Genomic DNA, 21,176 nt, shown 5'->3' on the forward strand with positions numbered 1-21,176 from the left:
AAAATGACGTCAACGCGTAAATATAACTATTTCCAAAGGCAAAAAAGTAGGAAAAAATGAGAAGCATGCTTTAGACCAGGCCAAATTGCGTGGCCTATGTCAAAATACAAAATATTGTTGTTTAAGTAGCTTTTAGAATGAATTGAGCTTTTTTTTTTGTGTTCTTGGGTTCATTGAACCGCTTAAGCGGCAGGACATGAACTTTGAATACTCTTGACTACATTCCAATTTATTTGATAACCTAATCAAGCATTGACATTTTGTGTATCTTTATCAATACAGCTCAAAGCCATGGCCGATATTGTTGACTGAAAACAAGGAAGTCAATCGGTCAATCAGAGTTCAGTCAGTTAAAGTTAGATAAATGAGATAACTTTAGATTGAATTGTAACTGAATAAATTCCAATTACAAAAAAAATTAATCTCAATACATTCCTGAATATTCGAGTATTTCAATTTAGCAGCAAACGAATATGACTAATTTTTAAGATATAAGTATGGGTATGTGAGGCATTCAAATCATTCAATGTGATTTCAAACAGTTTAAAAATAGACACCGTTTATGCTCTTTTTATTTTGTTTGTGAATGTTTTGAGTGTTTTCTGTATTTATTTTTGTTTGAGTTTCAGGGTTAAGTGCGTATTTATATAAATTTGTGTGTGTGTGTGTGTGTGTGTGTGTGTGTGTGTGTATTGAATATATTCACCATAATGTTAATTAGTTCCTTTATGCTTTGATTATGTGTAAAATTTATTCACTTATTAATATGCTTTGCCTTATGCAATAAAGACTTTTGAAAGTGTTTGAGATAATATTAATATTTTCCGTTTGCACAATGAGCTGCAAATTAATTTAAATAGTTTTAAAATTTTGTTAAGAGTTTGTTTAATCATTTGAAGTGAATAAAGGTATCTAAAAGCGATACCTAATTACCAGAGATCGAGTACAAAAATTAGATTAAATCTATTTCTTGTGAGTTTTCTGACTTCAGTTGATTTTTCTTATTCCTATGTTCCTAATATTAATTTACTTATTCAATACTTCCCAATTTTGTTTGCCTTGTTTTTATTTTCCAATTTTTTTCTTAAATTTGTCCATCAATTTTTATATATTTAGGACCTTTTTCTATTTAAAACCTCAGTTAACTAACTAAAATATATTTTTTACGTATAATACATATAAATTTATGTCAAATTCAAAAATATTTCTCTGTTTCCATAGTATTGGAAAAAGGAACCTAAATTTTTTTTTGTGGAAGATCTAATTTGAAATTATTTTTTTTATTTATTAAGCTTTAAAAAATAATATATTTTAGATTTAATTAAAATTCACTTAATCTAATTGATTTTACATCTCTTTTTTTACAGGTAAGCAATCTTTACTTCAACCTGAACTCTGCTCAGCATCCTTTAATATATGATTACTACAATAAAAGCGTAAGTTTTTTCTGACCTTTTGGGTCAATTTCTCATTCGTGATGTTGGCTATTAACTTGGCCAAACTTGGCTGAATCACAGAAAAGAACTCTTATAAATTGTTAATGTCAACACGTTGTAGTCATCTGACTGTTTTTTTTTTCTATCATTCCATTTCTCCGCCCTTTTCATCCCGCTTTTCCCCACTTCGAGCTACTTGATTCGTGTTTAATTTTGCTTATTGCCTTGTAATGAAAATTAATTGCGGTCGAGGCATTAAGCATTTAGAAATTTCTTGTTCAGTAAGCTGACTTTGGGTCACGATCGAGGGGTCGGATTGTTGTTTTTTTGGGGGTCAATCTTCAAATACCCGTAGTGTCGTGGGTGAAATACGTGCAGCATATTTACACAGCAGATTAATCTCTTTTATGTGGGCAGCTGAGAATGACAAGATTTTTTTGGTATTTACGCTTTTTGGCAAAGACTCTTGTCAACAATACAATTCTTAATTAATTTATGCATTTCTCCACTTATTCATCGAATTTTTTGTGTTCTTATTCTTATTTATTTTTATCTTATACCAAACTGTCTTAAAATTTCCCCTAAATATGTAATTTTCGTTTTTTTTACATTTTTTCTAAAAATATTTGAAACACCAAAATATTGATCTTTTTATTAGGAAATTAAATTTATTTATTTTTGTTTCAAAATCTAAATAAAACAATTCTTAATTAATTTATGCATTTTTTCATTTATTCATCAGATTTTTTGTGTTCTTACTTTATGTTTGAGAATTTTAATTTAGTCTTAAACTGTCTTAAAATTCCCCCTAAATATGAAAAGTTCGTTTTTATAAATTTTTTCCAAACACATTTGAGACACAAAATTAGTAAACTTTTTATTGGGAAATAAAATTTAGGAAAATGTGATTAGAGTCGTAATATTAAGAACACTTTTCCAATTCAAAATCCAAATGTCTCAATATTTCCCCCTATTTTTGGAAAATTGTTTTCTATAACAATATTTTATACAAATTCTAGGAACAGAAAATTAAGAAAAATTTAATTCGGTAATGAAAAATGTGATTAAAATCGTACAATTAAAAAAAAAAAATATCAAAATTTAAATTTCTTGGCCTAATCACTCTAAGTTTTGTCTTTTATTGGAATTTTCTAGTTTACGTTTCGTCTGATTTCATAAATATATTGTGCTCTTTAAATATGTTCTTTTTTTATTTTTTCCTTTATTTTTCCTGCATTTTCTCTGCACTTTTATTTACAAAATGAGCGCAATTTTGGCATAGATTTTTGAAATGAGCAGAGTCTGCATTTAATCGCATTTAATCACCTAATGCAATTCCATTAAATTTCCAAGCACTTTCATCAGCCACATTTCATTTTTATTGAGGTATTTTCGCTGTTTCTTCTTTCTCCTCTCTGCGTCGGTCTTGCTTTATCTCTCTCTCTTCCTCTCTCGCTGTCTTTCTATGACTGCAACTGCTTTTATTGTCGTCCATTTTTAAGGACAGGCAATTCGGACACTTGAAATGCTTGTCTTAAAAATGAAATTCTTGCAAACATACGTTTTTTTTTATGAGCCACAAAAAAATGTAATTACCCTATTTTCTACGAAAATAACAACAATAAAAGAGCAACAGAAATTACATATATACCAAATGGAGAAATATTTCCTTCAAAGAAAATACTTTTAGTAGTTAATCTTGATTTCTTGCTTTAGAAAATGGGAGAAAAAGGTATCTTCTCAGCTTATAATATTCGCTTAGGTTTTTTTTTTCAATATTTGTATTAATAATATCGTATTAAAAAGATCGCTAAGCCAACGAAAAAATTACCATAGCCTAATAGTTAGAATTTTCTTATCTTGTAAATATTTAATAGATTTGAAAAACATATTTAAATCATAGAGATTGGCGTCATCGATGTAAAATTAAGTTTACTTATAACTTAGCACGTTTTTTATCTATCCTGAAAATTGTATCCGAATTTATTTAAGTAATAATGAAGTATCTATAGTTGAAACAAGGGTATCTTTTAGAAGATAACTTGCGCATATCTAAATGAAATTTACAGATAAGCTATAAAATATAGTAATTTAGCTAATTTCCTAATCTTATGACAATAAGTTAATAAACTAAAAAGTTATTCCAGTAATTGTCAATCAAAGAGTGGCGCCACCTAGCGCGGGGAATTGTTAAGCGGCTTGTATAATGCTACAAATGAGTGCTAATGAATTTCAATTATATTTCTTTCAAACGCAACTAAATTGTTTAAATTAGCTCCAATTTGCTTAAAGGGTAACTCTTAGTCGACTATACCCAACTGCACTTTATACACTTGTTAGGCAAAAGTTAAGAATGGACAATTTATCAGTATATTTAGTGTATTTTTTTTTTTGCCTTCATAAACATATTTTCACATTTCCTTATTGCATATTGTTGAAATTCTTTTTTTTTTTTTTGATGTACTTGTTGTTTTGTTATTTATGTTGTGCGGCGTGCGTCTCCTCGAAATGAATGCAAATATTTGCCAATGAGGCGGTTTTTGTGGTCTTTAGTATCTTTGGCCCCATTTATTACTCATAGAGTCAACTCCGAGTAACGAGTAAAAATCCGTTCCGAGTTGAATGACCCCATAAAATAAATGTGACGCATCCTATGAAATTACTACAAACATATATTTGAAACCTACATATATGTATATATTTCCAAAACTTGTACAGTTTTGTTCTTTCAATATTTGCCTGCTCCATTTAATATTTTGTTTATGCATTTTTTTGTTGCTGTTGTTGTTGTTGTTTTAACAACGTTTTATAAATAGCTAAGACCTTTTGCCTGACTTCGACTTGTTGGCCTGTGTTTCTTTGATAAGGCCTCCCTCCCAACGGCAAATGAGTCGCATTCAATATATAATGCGATTCTACGCGATTCTTCACAACTTACACCTTATGCAATTCGCACATGATACGAATTTAAATTCTAAAATTTTGAGAAGACAAACTGTTTGAATAAAAATAATAACTTTTTCTTTTTTTAAGTGATTGTCATCAAATTTTGATATTGGCTGTATAACTATATTTGTTGGGGTATCTGTAAAATTGTATTCAAAGTTGATATGTTGAAAATTGTAGACTTTCTACAAACTACCTTAGAGCAAAATTTTCCAGTCTTAGCAGATTTATGTTTTTTTTTTCTGTTTTTTTTATTTATTTATTAATATATATATACACATTTTTTTTAGTTATTTATATATTTTTTTATTTATATATATGTATATATTTATTTATTTTATTAGTTTTTAATTTATTTACTTTATTATTTATAAATAATTTTTATATTCCTCTATCTCTCTCTCTCTCTCTCTCTCTCTCTGGCTGTCGCTGTGTTCTTTCCCGCTCTATATAGCTCGCTCTCTCTCTCTCTCTCTCTATCTTTTCTTCTGTCACATTAGTCTTATCTCTTTCCATCTCTTACTTAATCTGCCTCCCTCTCTCTCTCTTTCCCCCTGTCTCTCTCCCTTTCTCAAGTACACCTTTTGCTTTTCTTTTTTATTTACCCACCTAAATTTAACTTAATTTAACAACTTATGTTTTATTTACTGCTTTACTTTACAACTCGACAATAATTTCGAAATTACCGTTAAGTTTCATGCAATTTGACATTTTGCAAATTATGCCATCATTTCAATTGGTTTTCTTTTGTTTTTCTTCTTTGTTGTTGTTTACTGCCTCGTTTTTTATGTTTGCTTTTCATCATTATGATAACTGTACTTTCCAGTTAGTGAGAGACGAGTAGCGAAGAGAGGGCGAGAGAGAGAGAGAGAGAGAGAGAGGGGGAGAAGGCATTGCTGTGATTGCTTGACAACTTTGCATGCATATTAAAAATGCGATTACTTACAAAGTGCTCGTAAGTAAAGCAGTACTATTATTAAATTTTACCGTTCTGCATATACATATTTAACGACTCTCTTTTGCCAGAGAATATACCGTGTGTCATACGCACTGCTTGCAACGGCTTTGCACTGCATCCCCTCTGATCCACACACGAACTGCTTGTTGGCCCAGAGGTTCTCACGCTTTGCGCTAGTTATTGTCGTTGTTGTTGCTGCTGCTACTGCTATTGTTGTTTTGTTGTTATTGTCGCTACTCCAGTTTATTATTCAGTAAACTGTTGTATGTTGACAGCGATAAAAATGACATGCAGTTAAGTTCACATGTTTTCAATTTTGCATAATGGATGACTGCTTGCCTATTGTATAATTTACACGCTGCCAGTTTAAATTTATGCCTAACATACATACATATATTCTGATAAGTAATTTTGTGTGTGAATTTGGGCATTTGTGCCTTGTAACATTTGTGGCTTAAATACTTTTAAATTAACCAATAAAGTCACTTGAGTCACAATCTCGCTCAGAATCGACTGCTTGCAATAGAAATGACACTACACTGCTTTTAATTTAAACTGCCTTGTCCACACGTTCATTTTCAAATAGACGCTGCTCTTCGGATTATAGAAGAGAAACAGCAACTGTTAGAGTTGTTGTTGTATTTTTGTAATCCACGTCAGTATTAACATATTTTTGCGTTTACATATGTATGTATGTATGTACTTACGTCACATGAAATTACACTATGCGTGACATGCTTATACATATGTCAATGCATAAGTATGTGTGTGTGTGTGTGTGTAGAGAACCTCAGCAAACTCAACAGAAACAGAAGCAGAGGCAAACTTCAACTTCAAAACAACAGAAGCAAAGCAGTACAAAGCATAACAACTACAACAATAACAACAACAGCAACAGCGTTGACATATTTCCGCAATAAAGCTGCAGGGCGAAGCAGCAGCACAAAGCAGTCAACGGACAAGTTTTCAATGTGAACGCGATTGAGTAAGAGTGTGAGAGTGTGCTGTGAGCGTGAGCGTGAGCAAGAGAGGGGGAGTGGGAGCGAGAGCGAGAGAGAGAGCATGCTGCTGTTGCACAATTAAGAATTTGTTATGCAAGTCTTTTGGTCTTCGAGTGCAACTGCAGCAGCACACTATGGGATAAAAAGCCACAAATTGTGGCATAAATGCAATCTTTTATTTTATGTGCAGTAAATTTAAAACTTATTGATTTTATAAATATGATCACTCTATATAGAATATAAAGTATTTTATTTTAGATTTCTAAGGATTACCCTTAATACTTAAAGCTCGTTTAAAGTCAGCTGATTCAGAGGTGTTATAGCATAGTAAAAAAGTTGATATTTTAAAAATGTTAATCTCTATTAAAACAAGTTAATACTTAATACTTACTGTCCAATGTAATTTAGATCAACTCTAACAAATGAGTTAATGTTCTCTGGAGTATAATTTGTATATAGAGAAGAGTATAGAAAGTTTTAAAATTTTAAAAATTGTGATGTAAGAATATATTGAAAAAGGAAGAAGAAGAAACTTAGAAATAAATACAATTAAGTTTTTTCTCATATTTACGTTTTTTTATATTTCCAGCTTTTTTTATATTTAGAGTTTATGCCAAAATGTTGGTTGTTTTATCCCATAGTGCAGCAGTAGCAGCAAAAATAACAACAACAACAGCTACCCTGCAGCAATGTTAACCGTTGCATTTTGCGGCGACTGTTCTAATGTTGGGGTAGGACCACAAAGAGAGAGTGAGTGAGTGAGTAAGAGCGTGAGCGAGAGAGCTTTGAAGTTCTTCATATTATGAGCATTATTGAGCAGCTCTGTGTATGTTTGTATGTGTATGCGTGTGTAATTAATGCAGCTCCTGTCAAAAATGCTATTGTTCTTTGTCTTTCTTTCGTTTGCAGCTATTCCTTTTCTTCATTTGTTACGTTATGATTGCCATGGCAAAAGAAGGGAATAATAAAAAGAAGAACAGAAAAAGCCAGCAAGTTAAACGAAGCATTAAATTGCGTAATTTACTGCGCATTTAATTTCAAGTTGCGTTCGCAAAAGAATCAAACGTAACAAATATAAAAAAAACGAGTGAAACCGGCAAACGACAAGCTCAAATAACTGAGCTTAGCTCATTGCCAAATCTTTCGAAACGCTTGCTCATAAAGCTGACTCACAAGAGAGAGCACACACACACTCACCCACACACACACATACATGTAATAAGCCAATTTGAAGAGTGTGAAGCGCAAAGAAATTAAAGTCAGTTGAAGTTGAAATAATTCGAATAATTCTTGTAGATCGCGTGGGTGTAAGCCATATTGGTTAACAGTGTAATGTTTAAAAGGGCATTGAATAACTTATGCTAAAAAAGACTTGTATATACAGTGAATCTAGTAATTGTTTTGACATACATATGTATTTTTGCAAAAAAAAATCTTTTCTTGGTTTTTCATACATGAATTTTTTCTTTTTTTTAAATAGAATTGAAATACATACGTAACCCTTTTTGAATAGTTAGCTGATGTTAACATTAACTTGAACTATACTTATGCTGCATAAAAGTTAACATAAAATATAATAACAGACATATGTAATGTAATAAGTAATGTAAGTATGTTAATGTTAAAGGCACGGCTTGACGCAAAATAAGGAGGCGAAGATCGTTTTAAATGTATTTTATTTGATCATTTTAATGAGGTTACAAAACAAATAGTTTATTTATTAATGAAATTACAAATTTAAAGAATTCGTGATTCATTTATTTCGATTTCTATGTATTTTATCAAAGTATTCGAGTTTCCTAATTAAAAAACAACTATAAAATTATTAAAAAATGCAATTAATTTATTTTAGAAATTTGTGTGAATATTTAATTTCTTATTGATAAATTGTGAACTTAAAGCTTCAGTACGTATTACATACCTATAAATACATACATACAATATTTCCATTGTCAGTTTATTTTCCATTCCCAATGCTTTCATTGTCAACGCCTCGCCTGATGATCGACAACTTTTTGAAAGCAAAACGCAGACAAAGGACTCGATGAGACAAAGGACGTAGCAGCTGTTTGTTGATCCTCCAAGAAGAAGAAGAAGAAGAAGAAGAAGAAGTGGAAGAAGGATCTTCACAAACCTCAAAACAACCTTTAAAGTAAAGCAGTTTGTTTGCCAAAATCAAGTTTGAAAATGAATTCGAAGCCAGTTTCCGCCTATGCTACCTACTACCTCAGAAAAGTTTCAAAGCTGTGCTTAAGTATACCCTGTTATTTGCTTTTTTTAAATTAATTATACTTATTTATTATGCAAAAAAAAGAAAAGGGCCAAAATTCAAATTAATTGTCTTAGATCACTAGCAACTAACAAATATACCCTGTAAACTTAAAAGGAATCACGTAGGGAAATTTAAAATATACTAAAAAAGGTCGCTTCTACTAATTGTATCTGCCTGATATACTTACAGGTCATCTGCTAGTCGAGCATTACATATTTGCTCCGTTTGTAGAGAAAATCCGACAAATGGGCGTGGCTGGTTAACGCCTTTCTGAGCTCAAAGCTCGCAATCATTGCGTTTTGTTGGTTTTGCTCCCATTCGTTCCCCTTGGTTTTCCTGCTCTCCACTCCACTTCGCACCTCCCCCCTTCTTAACTCCCAGGCGCAACTCTTTCTTCCTTTTGGTAGCTCCATCAATCCGTTCATCCGTTTCAAGCAGCGCTCTGTAATTAATTTGGCAGCTACAAAGCAAAGCAAAGAGAATATTTAAAGCGGCATCATATCAAATTACGTTACCATTGACAGACAGAGACAGAGATAGCAACAGGCAACAAATATGCATACAGGGTGTTTCACTGGACAGTGCTCAACATTAAATTTAGTCCGCCTGCAGGCGTAACATTTTCTTAACAGTGTGTGCAAATATTGCAAGCAGTTCACACTACTCTCTGTTATGTTAGCTAACAGCGTAAGACTGACTGCTATGTTATATTAATTAATCTCTGTTATCTCTGCTTCTAACATGCAGATTATAATTTGGCAAAGAGAGAGAGAGAAAGAAGTAGCGTGAGAGAGACAGGTATATTTTACAAATATACAGGGTATTTCACTTGAAAGTGCCAAATTGAGCTGACAACTGTGTAAGTTCATTTGGTTAACCTTTTTTTGCCTTTGGCCCCAGCCTTTTATTGTAATGTCTGCTTTGGCCCAACTTAATTAAATTGCCGCTGCCCCAGTCTCCCTCTCTCTATCTCGCTCTTTTACTCTTTCTCTCCGTCTCTCTCTTATTACAACAGCAACAGCTCAGCTTACAAACAAAACAACGGGTATGTCAAATAAACGTACATTTAATTAAATTTGCATGGAATTAAAACAACAACAGCTGCAAATTGAAAAAAGTAAAGAGAGAGGGATCAAAAGAGAGAGAGACAGAGAGAGAGGGAAAGAAAGAGACGGAGATAGCATCTCTGTAGTGCTTGTCAAAGTGTTTTATGGAGAAATGCAAAATAGTTCTTAAACTAATGAACAGCACTGTTAAAATGAAAGCTGCGCTTAGTTTTCCCACTTCCCGTGGAGCCTGCTCGAATACGAGCTACCCTGTACTCAGTGCTTAACCTTTTTAGCAATATGTAGACATTCTTATATTTATCTGTAATTTTAAACATATAAAAATGATTCAACCTAGTACCGATTCAGCCATTTGCCCGATTTAAAAAGCCGTTTGAAATCTGACTACTAAAAAAATTAATTATTTTATATTCTTCAATTTAATATTACTTCAATTCAAATTATTAAATTACTATACATTAAGCCTCCATTTAAATATTTTGAATTTGAAATGGACAAATATTTTAAAATTCCATTGATGTTCCCATAAAAATGCTCACAATTTTAAATGCATCTTTAATAGATATATGCATCTACAGATGCATATTTATTTTTATCTATAGCTTATTGATTTAGCCATCGGATTATTCCATGCACCTGCCGTTCAACTGTCGAAAACTCGGAGAAAACCAATAAAATAGTTATTGCGGTGCAACTGATAATGGGGAAATCCCTCAGCTTTCACACACTTACACACACATATTTACGGAGAAAAACTCATTGAGCGGAAAATTGTAAAAAACTGTGAAAAATTTCATGTGAAAAAATAAAGTAAAACTGTGGCTGGCAAATGTGAAATGAATGAGAGGGAAAAGGGGTGAAAAGAAATGGGGCAGCAACTGTAGGCAAATGGAAATGCGAGCATCAAGTGAAATGTTAGACACAGTGGCTGCCAGACATATACGCACACACACATATGATACGAAAAATCGTTTGTTGTAAACTTATACCTTCAGCAAACACTGAAAAAACTAGATGGACGCAGCTACAGTCGAGCATTCTCGACTGTCGGAGACCCCGTACTTACTATGGAAAAAGCTAAAACTGCTAAAAAATTCAAAAATATTGTGCTCACTTGACGAATAGCAGAACGCTGTATTAAATTCTCGACTACTTGTTTCAATGGCAGCTATATGATATAGTAAACCGATTTGAACTGTTAAGGATGTATAAAACAAACTTGAAAGCATACTCTGTCAGTTGGCTTACGATATCTCATAAAACAAAAAGTTTTTCATACTAAGACTTGATTTTGGCCCGATCGGTCCTATGACAGCTATATGATATAGTGGTCCGATTTTAAGCAACTTCGGTAAGGATGCTTAAGACTAACTTAAATGCATATTCTATAAGTTTAGTTATGATATCTCATAAAACAAAAAAGTTTTTCATACAAAAACTTGATTTTCGACCGATTGTTTTTATGGGCGCTATATGATATAGTGGTCCGATCAAAAATAGAAACTAGCTTGATCTGCTTGCAATATAGAGGAACCCACATACCAAGTTTTGTGTCTCTAGCCTTTAAATTGTTCTTATAATTTGGATATGAAATTTTCTATGTCGATTTTTAAGCGGTAGGGGGGGCGTGGCCGAATTCTAAAACAAACTTGATCTGCTTGCAATATAAAGGAACCTACATTCCAAGTTTGGTGTCTCTAGCTCTTATAGTCTCTGAGACTTAGGTATTCATACAGACAGACACACAGACAGACAGACACACAGACAGACGGACAGACGGACATTGCTATGTCGGCTTGGCTATTGATGCTGATCAAGAATATATATACTTTATAGGGTCTGCCACGCCTCCTTCTGCCTGTTACGCACATATTCATTAAAACAAACTTAATATACCCTTTTAATTTTTTAAGTACGGGGTCTAAGAACTGAAGGCAGTCAATAGAACTCGCACAATTACATGTGTATGTGTGTGTTTATGCTTTTTAAAAGGATATGACAGGCAGTGTAGAGCCGTAGATAGAAGAATCAGAGAACAATTGCAACAAAACTGTGGAAACTGTCACAATGTGCAGTCGTGTATGTAAACAATTGTAATCCGGTAGAAAAATCACAGAAAGAACAGCAAAAAGCGAACCTAACCCAACAAAAATGTACAGCAACAAAGTCAACCTAACCTCACATACGGGAAAAGAAGAGAAGAGAAGAGAAGAGCAAAACAAAGCAAAGTCTACTTAACGGAGATATCAGAGGCTTAGCTTGTAATTCAATATGGAAGGGAATTGTAGAAAAAAGAAACAACATCGAATTCCAAATACCCTAGCAGATGAATTTTTGAATTTTTCATAGCATTTTTCAAGCTAAATGTGTTCTCTACAAATTTACCAGTTTTAATGCAGAATCCAATTAAAGTGGTTGATTTTTCCTAAAATTAAATCGATTAATTCGATTGATTGTCAAAAAAATAATCGAGTTACAGTAGTTGAAAATCGCCTTTGTGAACATTATGTTTTCGATTTTTGGATGTATTTTTATATTACTATATAGAAGTAAAATTTCAAATTTCTGAGCACATTATGTACTGTAACTAAGATTTTTATTTTAACAACAAAATTTTCTATTCTTCCCACAGCAGAACAATTTAACATATGTTAACCTACTCACTGTTAAACTGCAAAACTGCATTTTGTATATATACAACACTTTTAATTAACATCGCTGCACGTACTTGCTATGTTAACTAAGAGCGATGAAGTCACAGCCATGTTATGCTTAACAGAATAATGTTATTGCCTTCTGATCCTACAAAGCGTATTACAATTTACGTAAATAATTTTAGGTACTTTAAACAGCGATACACATAAAAAAACAATCTGTCAAATACAATATAAAAAAAAGATAGTCGTCAGCTTTATGATTTGTATGTAAACAAAATGCAAAATACTCAAAAACAACAACATTTTGAAGGTTAGCTTATTATTTTTATTTGTTCATCAATTAAAAGTTTTGCAGTTTACGTTTTCCTTGAATCACAGCCAAAAAAAAACACTGAGAAACACAAACTTGAAAGAAATATAAATTTAATTGTTAAAAAATGCTCAACAAGCTTTAACAAGAAAAAAAAACAAATTAAATGTCAGCATTAAAAAAAAATATATGACAGCTTATTAAAAGTCTGTAGGAAAAGTACAAGTACAGTTAGTCAAGTAATTATAATGACAGAATACAAAATTCACACATACTTCTTGGAAATCAAGAATATTTTTTTAAGAACCGAAAAGAAAACTAAGAATATTATTTTTAAATACACAAAGATAGAAAACACTGTTAGTAGAATTATTTGTAAAGTTGACCAACTTCAAAATTCAACCGATTTTAAAGCGAAATGTTATTTTGTTCATGGTTTGACATTTTAATGCAGTCTGCATTCAAATTTTACTAAATTCGAACAAAAAGTTTTCACTTTTAATCAATTCCTTATATCATAATTAGTATAAAGCAGCACTTAAAACTTGATTCTGAGATGTTTCATTTGCTTGTCAAAAATCATGGGAATTTTAACAAAAATTTTGACTTGAAAAGTTATAACTTTGGCAAAACTAAGTCGATTTTCACCCAGAATATCATTTTGTTAATGGTTTGGCTCTTAATTTAGTTTGCATTCGAATTTAATTAAGTTTGATAAAAAAAATGTTTACCTCTGAATCTTGGTTTCTATTTAGATGATAACGTTCCGCCCTTTGAGAGTTCCAAAATTCTTTATTGACATATGAAATCTGACTCTGTAAATTTTAATCAGTTCCTTATATTTTAATTGGGAAAAAAGACAACAAGTTCTAAACATTTCAAAACTGATTTCTTTTACTGGTATGTGTCAATTTAGTATCAGCCAAATATAAATTTTAGCCGAAGTAGTTATTTCAGGACCTTACGAAACTGAAACCGGAAACGATATTTGTTAATAGTTGATTCGCTGATTTCCCTTTAATATGGCGATTCTCTTAATATTATTACAAATGGGTCTACAAACTGTTTGCTCAGCTTGTTTACAGTGTGACCGTATTTGGTAGTCGTTGCCGAAAACACAAAACAGCTGTTTTTTTTTTTTTTTTAACTCGTGTCTAACCTTAGATAGAGTGTTTAGCAAAAGCAACAACAACAACAATAATAGCAACAATAACAAAATGCCGCAAAATGCTAAATCGACTCTGACCCACTGACATTATTTCGCTATAGCGACGATGACGACAACAACAACAACAGCAACAAATGCAGCCACTCAGACAGCAACAACAACTACAACAACTACAACAACTACAACAACAACAACAACTAAACAAAGTGCAGTTTATCAGCAGGTGGATTTCTGAGGCCGATTATACAATGTCACACTGAAAATACTGAGTATAATCGTGAATAAATGTGTTTATACACATAAAAAGAGATGGATAAACAGCGAAAGGGAGAGAAAGAGAGAGAGAGATATTGAGTAAGAGATGCCGGAAAGAGAACGACCCTGTTTATGTCTATTTCATTGTTCTAGTTGATTTGCCTGTTTTGTGCTTTTTGCTTATTTCTGACCTTAACTTATATTCGATACAAAAGTTGCTACAAAAATCCATAAATAGTTTTTTCCGCAAACATGAAATTAACATTATTAAACGATCATTCCCTATACTATCCATATACGAGTATAGTCTAAAACTGATCGATCTTGATTAAAATGTAGTCAACATATTTAGTAAAAACTTTGATAATAGTTTGAATTAAATTTTTTAAGTTATCTGCAAAAAATGAACAACAGATTTTTTTCTAAAAAAAACTAATTTTTGTTCAGATTGTTTTTGCGAATTTTTGTTTATGATAATTTGGCGATATCAAGCTACGAATTTCTTGAGATTCATTGATATTTCTGCCAAAAATAATAATATATTTTTCAGTAAACATAACTTTTAAATCTAATTTTTCTATAACATAGATAATTCTATGTTGATAATAAAACTTTGGGTTTAAAAGAGGGAGGCCAAATTTTGAAATTAAAAATTTTTATTCACTTTATTAACGAGAAAACTCTTTTGTTTCGTATCATTTATATTAAATTAAGGAGCTATAATATTAAAAAGACTTTAAGATCAGTCAGATTTTAAGATGAGTTTCATAAAAATGATGAAAATTTCTTAAATATGGAATAAAAGTTTCTGAATGTATACTATAACGAGAGCAATCTGAATTTAATTAATATATCCCTTTTTTCTCAATTTGTAAACGCTCGTTTAGAGATATCATAATGTTATATTATTCCGATATAGCTTATTTTTAAATTCAGCTATTCATGTTAAAGTTAACATAGAAAATGACAGTTCCTCAGATCGATCAAGAATATTTATACTATGCTTAGCAATTCAGCCTCAAGTAGGGTATACCCCATCCCCGAAAAAAAATAAAAATACTGTCAAAATAGAAAACAAACATTAACCAAAAAAAAAAAAAATACAAACACAAATATCTGAATCATACGACTTTATCATACATATAAATATACATAAAAAAAATTTTATGCTTATTTTTATTTGCAAAATAGTGTATAAAATATTTTATTTTTTAATACAATAATAATAGCAACATGTGCAACAACAGCAACAACAATAAAAACAACAATAAGCAGCAATCGAAATACACTTGAACGTGAGTGAAACAAAATTCATGACCCACTTTATAAAACGCTTTTTCTTTCATCCATGACCCACTTTATTATTTGTAGCAATGATTGAGCGCGCGCGAGAGCGTAAGAGCTGAGAGAGAGCGGGAGCGGGAGCGGGAGACAAAGAGAGCGAGCTGTTTTTAAGCATATGTTTTATATGCACACAATTAGTTGCTAAAATGCAGGCTTACAGCAACAACAACAACAGCTGAGCAAATGAGCAGAAACACACACACACACACACACAGACATGTCTTGTGTAGGTGGGCGGCTGTGGTTCAAAAGAGAGCCAAAGAGAGCGAGTGAGCCTAAGTTTGAGAGAGGCAAACTGAAAATGGCAGACGACAGGCGGCAAACAGCGGCTTAGTTAGCTGAGCTCTTTTTTAGTTAGTGTGAGTGTGAGTGTAAGTGCGTGTGTGTATGTGCGTGTGCATGCTTTGAGTGTGTTTATGAATGTCAGTCAAACTGAGAGACAGACTGAAAAACACTCGAAACAACCGCACAACAACTAAATTATGTTGTGCAGTATAACTGCAAAATAATTTGCGCTGGAGGTTAAGTGATCATTTAAGAGCAATACTTATATTAAGCTTTGTATGAATACTCGTAGATAGAAGTACTTATAACTCGTAATACAACTGCTTGCACTATTTACTATTAACCCACTCACAAATATAATTAATCATTCAAGTAGCGCAAAGTAAATATTACCTTTGATAATTGTCAATTATCAGTAATTTTTTTAATACTAATGTGACTCAACACTAAGTCAACTCAAGAATTTCAAGCATTTTATTAAATTCCGTAAGAGCTAAAAATTAAAGTTACATCAGGTATTACAATTTAAAGATCCTTTCAATTAAGCAATAATAACTCATATTATTGATTTTCTCATTCCATACATCATTAAAATAATTTATTTACTAAATTAATTCAGTTTTAAGGAACATGAAAAGCGTTTTTACGAGAGACTTTGTAATTATTTTTTTACAACTCTGTAATCTGGTGTAAATCTTTTAAGCGAAAGATAAAACTTTAATTTTTACCGGTTTTTCAATGTCTACTTAAGCTTTATTAAATATATTAACGTCAGATATTTCTAAGATAGTTATCAAAGACATTGAAAAACCATCCCTTAATTTATGAGGTATAATCTAAGAACACGAAAACTAAATATTAGAGGTTGATCTACTAAATGTTGCAGATTAGGTTTATTGCAAATTTCACCTAACTAATAAAAATAATATTTAATAGGCATATTAGAAAATATAAAATGGATCATTATATTCCTGTAATACTTAGCTAACTTTCAAACGTAATTTATCATAATAGAAATTAAAGTTTAGGGCATTAATGAGCATGAAGTATGAATTTAAGATATTACGTATACGCGTTGTGGTACCATTCAACTTAGTACAGCGTATCTGTAAGTCGAGCACACTCTGCTTGTACTTTTTTAACTGCTTTTACGGGATATAAAAACAGGCAACATCTGAAATTGCAGTCATCGATTGTTGTTGTTGCTGTTGTCGTTGTTGTCACTTAGCCAAAGTTGACATTGTGGTCATTACAGTTGTCATTGTTGTTGTTGTTGTTTGCCATGTTGTTTCGTCATGCTGCATCTCTTTCTATTGCATTTTGTCACCTTTCTCATGTTGTCACTTTGCCATCCACTTTTGGTTGCCATTACGAGTATGTGAAAAATGTTTGTTGTTGTCCATGTTGTCAATGTTGTTGCACTCACTCAGTGGCAATTAATTGCAATTGACAACATTGACAACATGTTTGTTTTTCGTCTGGCAAATTGGATGCTGTCCAATGCATTTTGGACAGCAGCAAGTTTTTCAGACTTAAATGGAAAATTTGCGAAAAAACAATTTTAACTCCCTTAAAGGGTAAATTTTGTTTGAACTAGCTTAAGAAAATCAAGCAGAGAAATATTTTAACATCTCATTTTTATTATTTATTCGACATAAACTACAAGCAGTCGACAAAAGTTAAATAAATAAAATTAAAATAAAAATTAAGGAACTGAGTTTTGAAATTAACGTTGAACGACTAAACTTCAATATTTTTCTTCATTACTTTACTTTTTTATTCAAATTATTTACTATTATATTTAGAATAATTTATAATATTATTATTATAAAATTATAATATTAGTATTATAAAATAAACTGTTTCCTAAGCAAAGCAAAGGCTAATCTCCTTATTTTCTTACTTAGGTTAACAAAAGCATGACAGATTTTCTTTAGCAGTTTTTAAGCAAAGCTGAAAGGCCTGAAAACAATGTGGTAGCAGAATAATTCATTGAAAATTTCACATAAAGGCACAAGCAAAAATCGCTGGCTCGTCTCAAAGTTTAGATTTTTTTTTTTTTGGGTAATTTCCAAGTCAGCTTCAAGTTGCGTCTGTTCGCAGCATTTGCCTAAATGTTCAGCATCACGTAGACCACAACCCAAAGTCCGAAAACAATAACTCAAAACACACAGAAAATCTTGATTCGTTCACAAATTGCCTTCAAGCTATTGTACAATCATCATAATGAATATGATTTTATTAGGATAAATAGCTAAGAGTGTGAAATTGATAAAAAAAAAACATTTTAGTTAGTGAACTATACGTTTTACTTTCATATTTTGTCAATAATAAATTTAACCATGGTATATAATGATTACTTTGTTTGTTTTTTAAAAGAAAAAATCTTTCACTTGTAGTAACTTTTTAAAGCGCCTCAAATATACCAATATTCTCTTTAATTCTGATTTAAAAATTTATGATTTTCAATAATTTACTCTCAAAAAAAGATTTAGGTTGAGTTTTACTTTCAAATTTAAAAAATAACACATTATTTTTTATGAAAAAATAAAGCTCAAGAAATCCTTATGATTAATGATTTTTATTACTCAAAAATAAAACTAAATTTTTAAGACTTTTTATAAGAATATTCAAATTTACAACTTGATTTTTATTTTTGATGAATTAATAAAGGAATAAGCATTATTTTATGAGTTATATGTTTTGCTTAAAATAATAATTTTATTAGCTGTAATGTATAACTCAAATAAAAATCATTATATCGTAAGTAAATCAGTTAAAATATAAATTTATCATTAAATAATAATTTTTATTACAAAAAAATGTATAATAATTATAGTCCCTGCTTATAATTTATTATATATAAAATGCATACAATATGTCAAGTGATTGTAAATTGTGAATTTATTTAAAGTAGTTTAAAATTGTTGAAATGAAGAACGTAAAAAAAAATTGCTCTCTTCAATGTGAAATTATCCGATAATCCATTTGAACTTTGTTTCAATTGTCAGTCACTGATTCAACCAGTCAGTCAATCAGTCAGTCAGTCAGTCAGTCAATTACAAAGGGCTTTATTTACAAAGATAGTTGTAGTTTACTTGGGACCACACACAGTAAATAAAAAAAATAAAATTGCTCCCGTGTCCATCGTTCATCAGTAAACAGCAAACTGACTGTGGACTCTTTTTTTTTCTTATTTTTAATTACATTATATGCATAATGAAGGGCTTTACTGGGTCCCAAAGAGAATGCGAATGGAAATGTAAATGCGAATGCGAATGCAGGCAAAAATAATTACAGACACTGGACGTCTCGAGTCAACGATGTAATCAGCATAAAACAGAACCAAAAACAGAGGAAGAGGGAGAGAGAAGAATCACAAGAATATAAACAGAATTCTTGCTGGAAATAAAGCAAAGTATTTTATGGTAGAAAACGCTAAAAATGCCCTGTAAATTTATAATATTTATCAGCATAATTATAATCAAAATTTGAATTGAAAAAAACTCAAGTGCCCAGACACTTATGCGTAATTTCTTAACCAAAAACTATAATTTAAATCGGTTGTACAATTTTTTGTATGCTTTTAGGCAAAGCTCACAGATTATTACTTTGCAGAATACCTTGAAAATACCATTTAAATATCCATTTAAGTAAAAAAAAATTAAATATTAATATTTGAATACTAAATTTCTAATTTCTACTTAATATACAAAGTGTTATTCTAGAATTGTATTTGTTACAGCTCAGACACTTTTGTGATATTGCTTAACTAAAAAAAAAATAGATAAGTATTCTGTGTACATCGAATCGATTTAAATTTTCTGTATGATTTGAGGTAAACAATCCGCATACTTTGAGCTTTACTTACTTTTTTCTTTGTTATATTTCAGAAAAGTTTTAAATTTACTTGAACTAAAGTATCATTATTATATTTCATAGCTTATTATACCCGATTTGCTGTCTCGTACAGGGTATAGCAGGCGGACGTCAAAATAAAGGTGGAAGTGACGGACAGCTGACCAACAAAATAAAATAAAAAAAAATAAAAAAGCAGCCCTATGAGCGCTAAAATGAGTGACGTATAATCACAAAAGGGGGCAGTCCCCCCTCGCCCCCCCCACAACCACTTTTTTACCAACTTGCCTGCTTTCCTCCCTGGGCGGAGTAGTAAGTAGTTCCCTGACAGCGCTGCAATTTTACATTTGTGCCAGTTGATGATGATGATGATTCAGCTGATGATGATGATTCAGCTGATGATGATGATGATGATGATGATATTAATGATGATCATTATCAGTGTTGTGGGTTATGCTAGTTAACAGTTTGTGGCTTGCGCACACGGGGCGTATGATTGACAATTGAAATGCCCAATTAAGAAAGCCCGTGCAGTGCCTTAATTAATTAAATAACAAATAATGCAGTTACCTGCTGTTGTTGTTGCTGTTGTTGTTGCCGAGCTTATCAACATTTGCACTTTGTATATATGTTTGTACATTTATTTATTTATACTCATTTAATCTGCAGCTATCGCAGTTGCTCACAGCGCTAATTTCACAACTTATCAATCATTGAGGTTAAACGAGGGCTGCAATACCGCTTATTTATAGCGAAACCATGAAAGAGTCTTTTCTCTCTCTCTCTCTTTTCTCTTTTCTCTTCGTTTTCTCTCTCTTCTTCCTCTTCTTTGTCTCTTTTGATTAACAACTTTCGCCTTACCTCAGCAACGACACTAATTTGACATGTGCTGACAATGAGAATCATTTACGACTCTTTATTATTTGTTTTTGTTATTTGTTCATTTTATTGAGAGACAGAGAACAGCACTGAATACTACATGAATCATCATGTAATTATTTATGAATAAAATAAGCATATACCCGTAAAATTTTTCAATTAAATATTTGATACAGTTTTTAGTAGTGATGTAAATCCAAACTTTTAATCGAGTTCTATATCGATATAAAAGATCGCCAAAAATAAGTATCGAGCTGTCGATGTATCGTAAAGTAGTAGATCGAGTTGCAAATATCGAGTTTTCTCAAAAAACATAATTACTAAGTATTTTAGATCATTTATTATGGTCTTTCATTAAAATTTGAAACGATTAAACTTAATTCTGAAAATTAACTACGAAGAACAAGACCCAATGAGTTATTGATTTTTCTGGAAACCATTTTAATCAACTCGATACATCGTTAAAAAAATGATCGAGCTACAGCACTCGATAATCGCTTTCGTGAAAATCGAGTTGTCGATATTTCGATGTATTTTTACATCACTAGTTTTTAGGCAATAAATATAGTTACTATTTAAAGACTTAAAAATGCACACTGTTTTTCGAAATTATGTAGAAATTACTGTTGAACATCCATAACAAATTCAAACTCAAACATATTTAATTTCCAACATCTGTAGAAAATAAAAAATATTCGAAAGGTTTTTTCGTACAACTTTACTATTTCAATTACTTTTAA

At 31.3% G+C, this 21,176-nt stretch overlaps 1 protein-coding gene and 1 long non-coding RNA gene across 7 annotated transcripts in view; one reads left to right on the forward strand and one right to left on the reverse strand.

The window, feature by feature from the left end:
- The window catches only part of LOC117780831 (neurogenic protein mastermind), a 102,069-nt gene that overhangs the window by 58,867 nt on the left and 22,026 nt on the right, over positions 1–21,176 (forward strand). The window lies entirely within an intron of this gene.
- Positions 8,168–20,238, reverse strand: LOC117780856. 2 transcript variants are annotated; one of them, XR_004617123.1, is made up of 3 exons: positions 20,128–20,238; positions 8,801–9,073; positions 8,168–8,486 (listed from the first exon to the last, which is right to left on the reverse strand). It is a non-coding gene; the product is annotated as an uncharacterized LOC117780856 (long non-coding RNA). The 2 variants fall into 2 exon arrangements; XR_004617124.1 differs by having other exon boundaries at positions 8,168–8,419; positions 20,128–20,236.

Source organism: Drosophila innubila (assembly GCF_004354385.1).
Source record: "Drosophila innubila isolate TH190305 chromosome 2L unlocalized genomic scaffold, UK_Dinn_1.0 4_B_2L, whole genome shotgun sequence".
In the NCBI taxonomy this organism is placed as follows: domain Eukaryota; kingdom Metazoa; phylum Arthropoda; class Insecta; order Diptera; family Drosophilidae; genus Drosophila; species Drosophila innubila.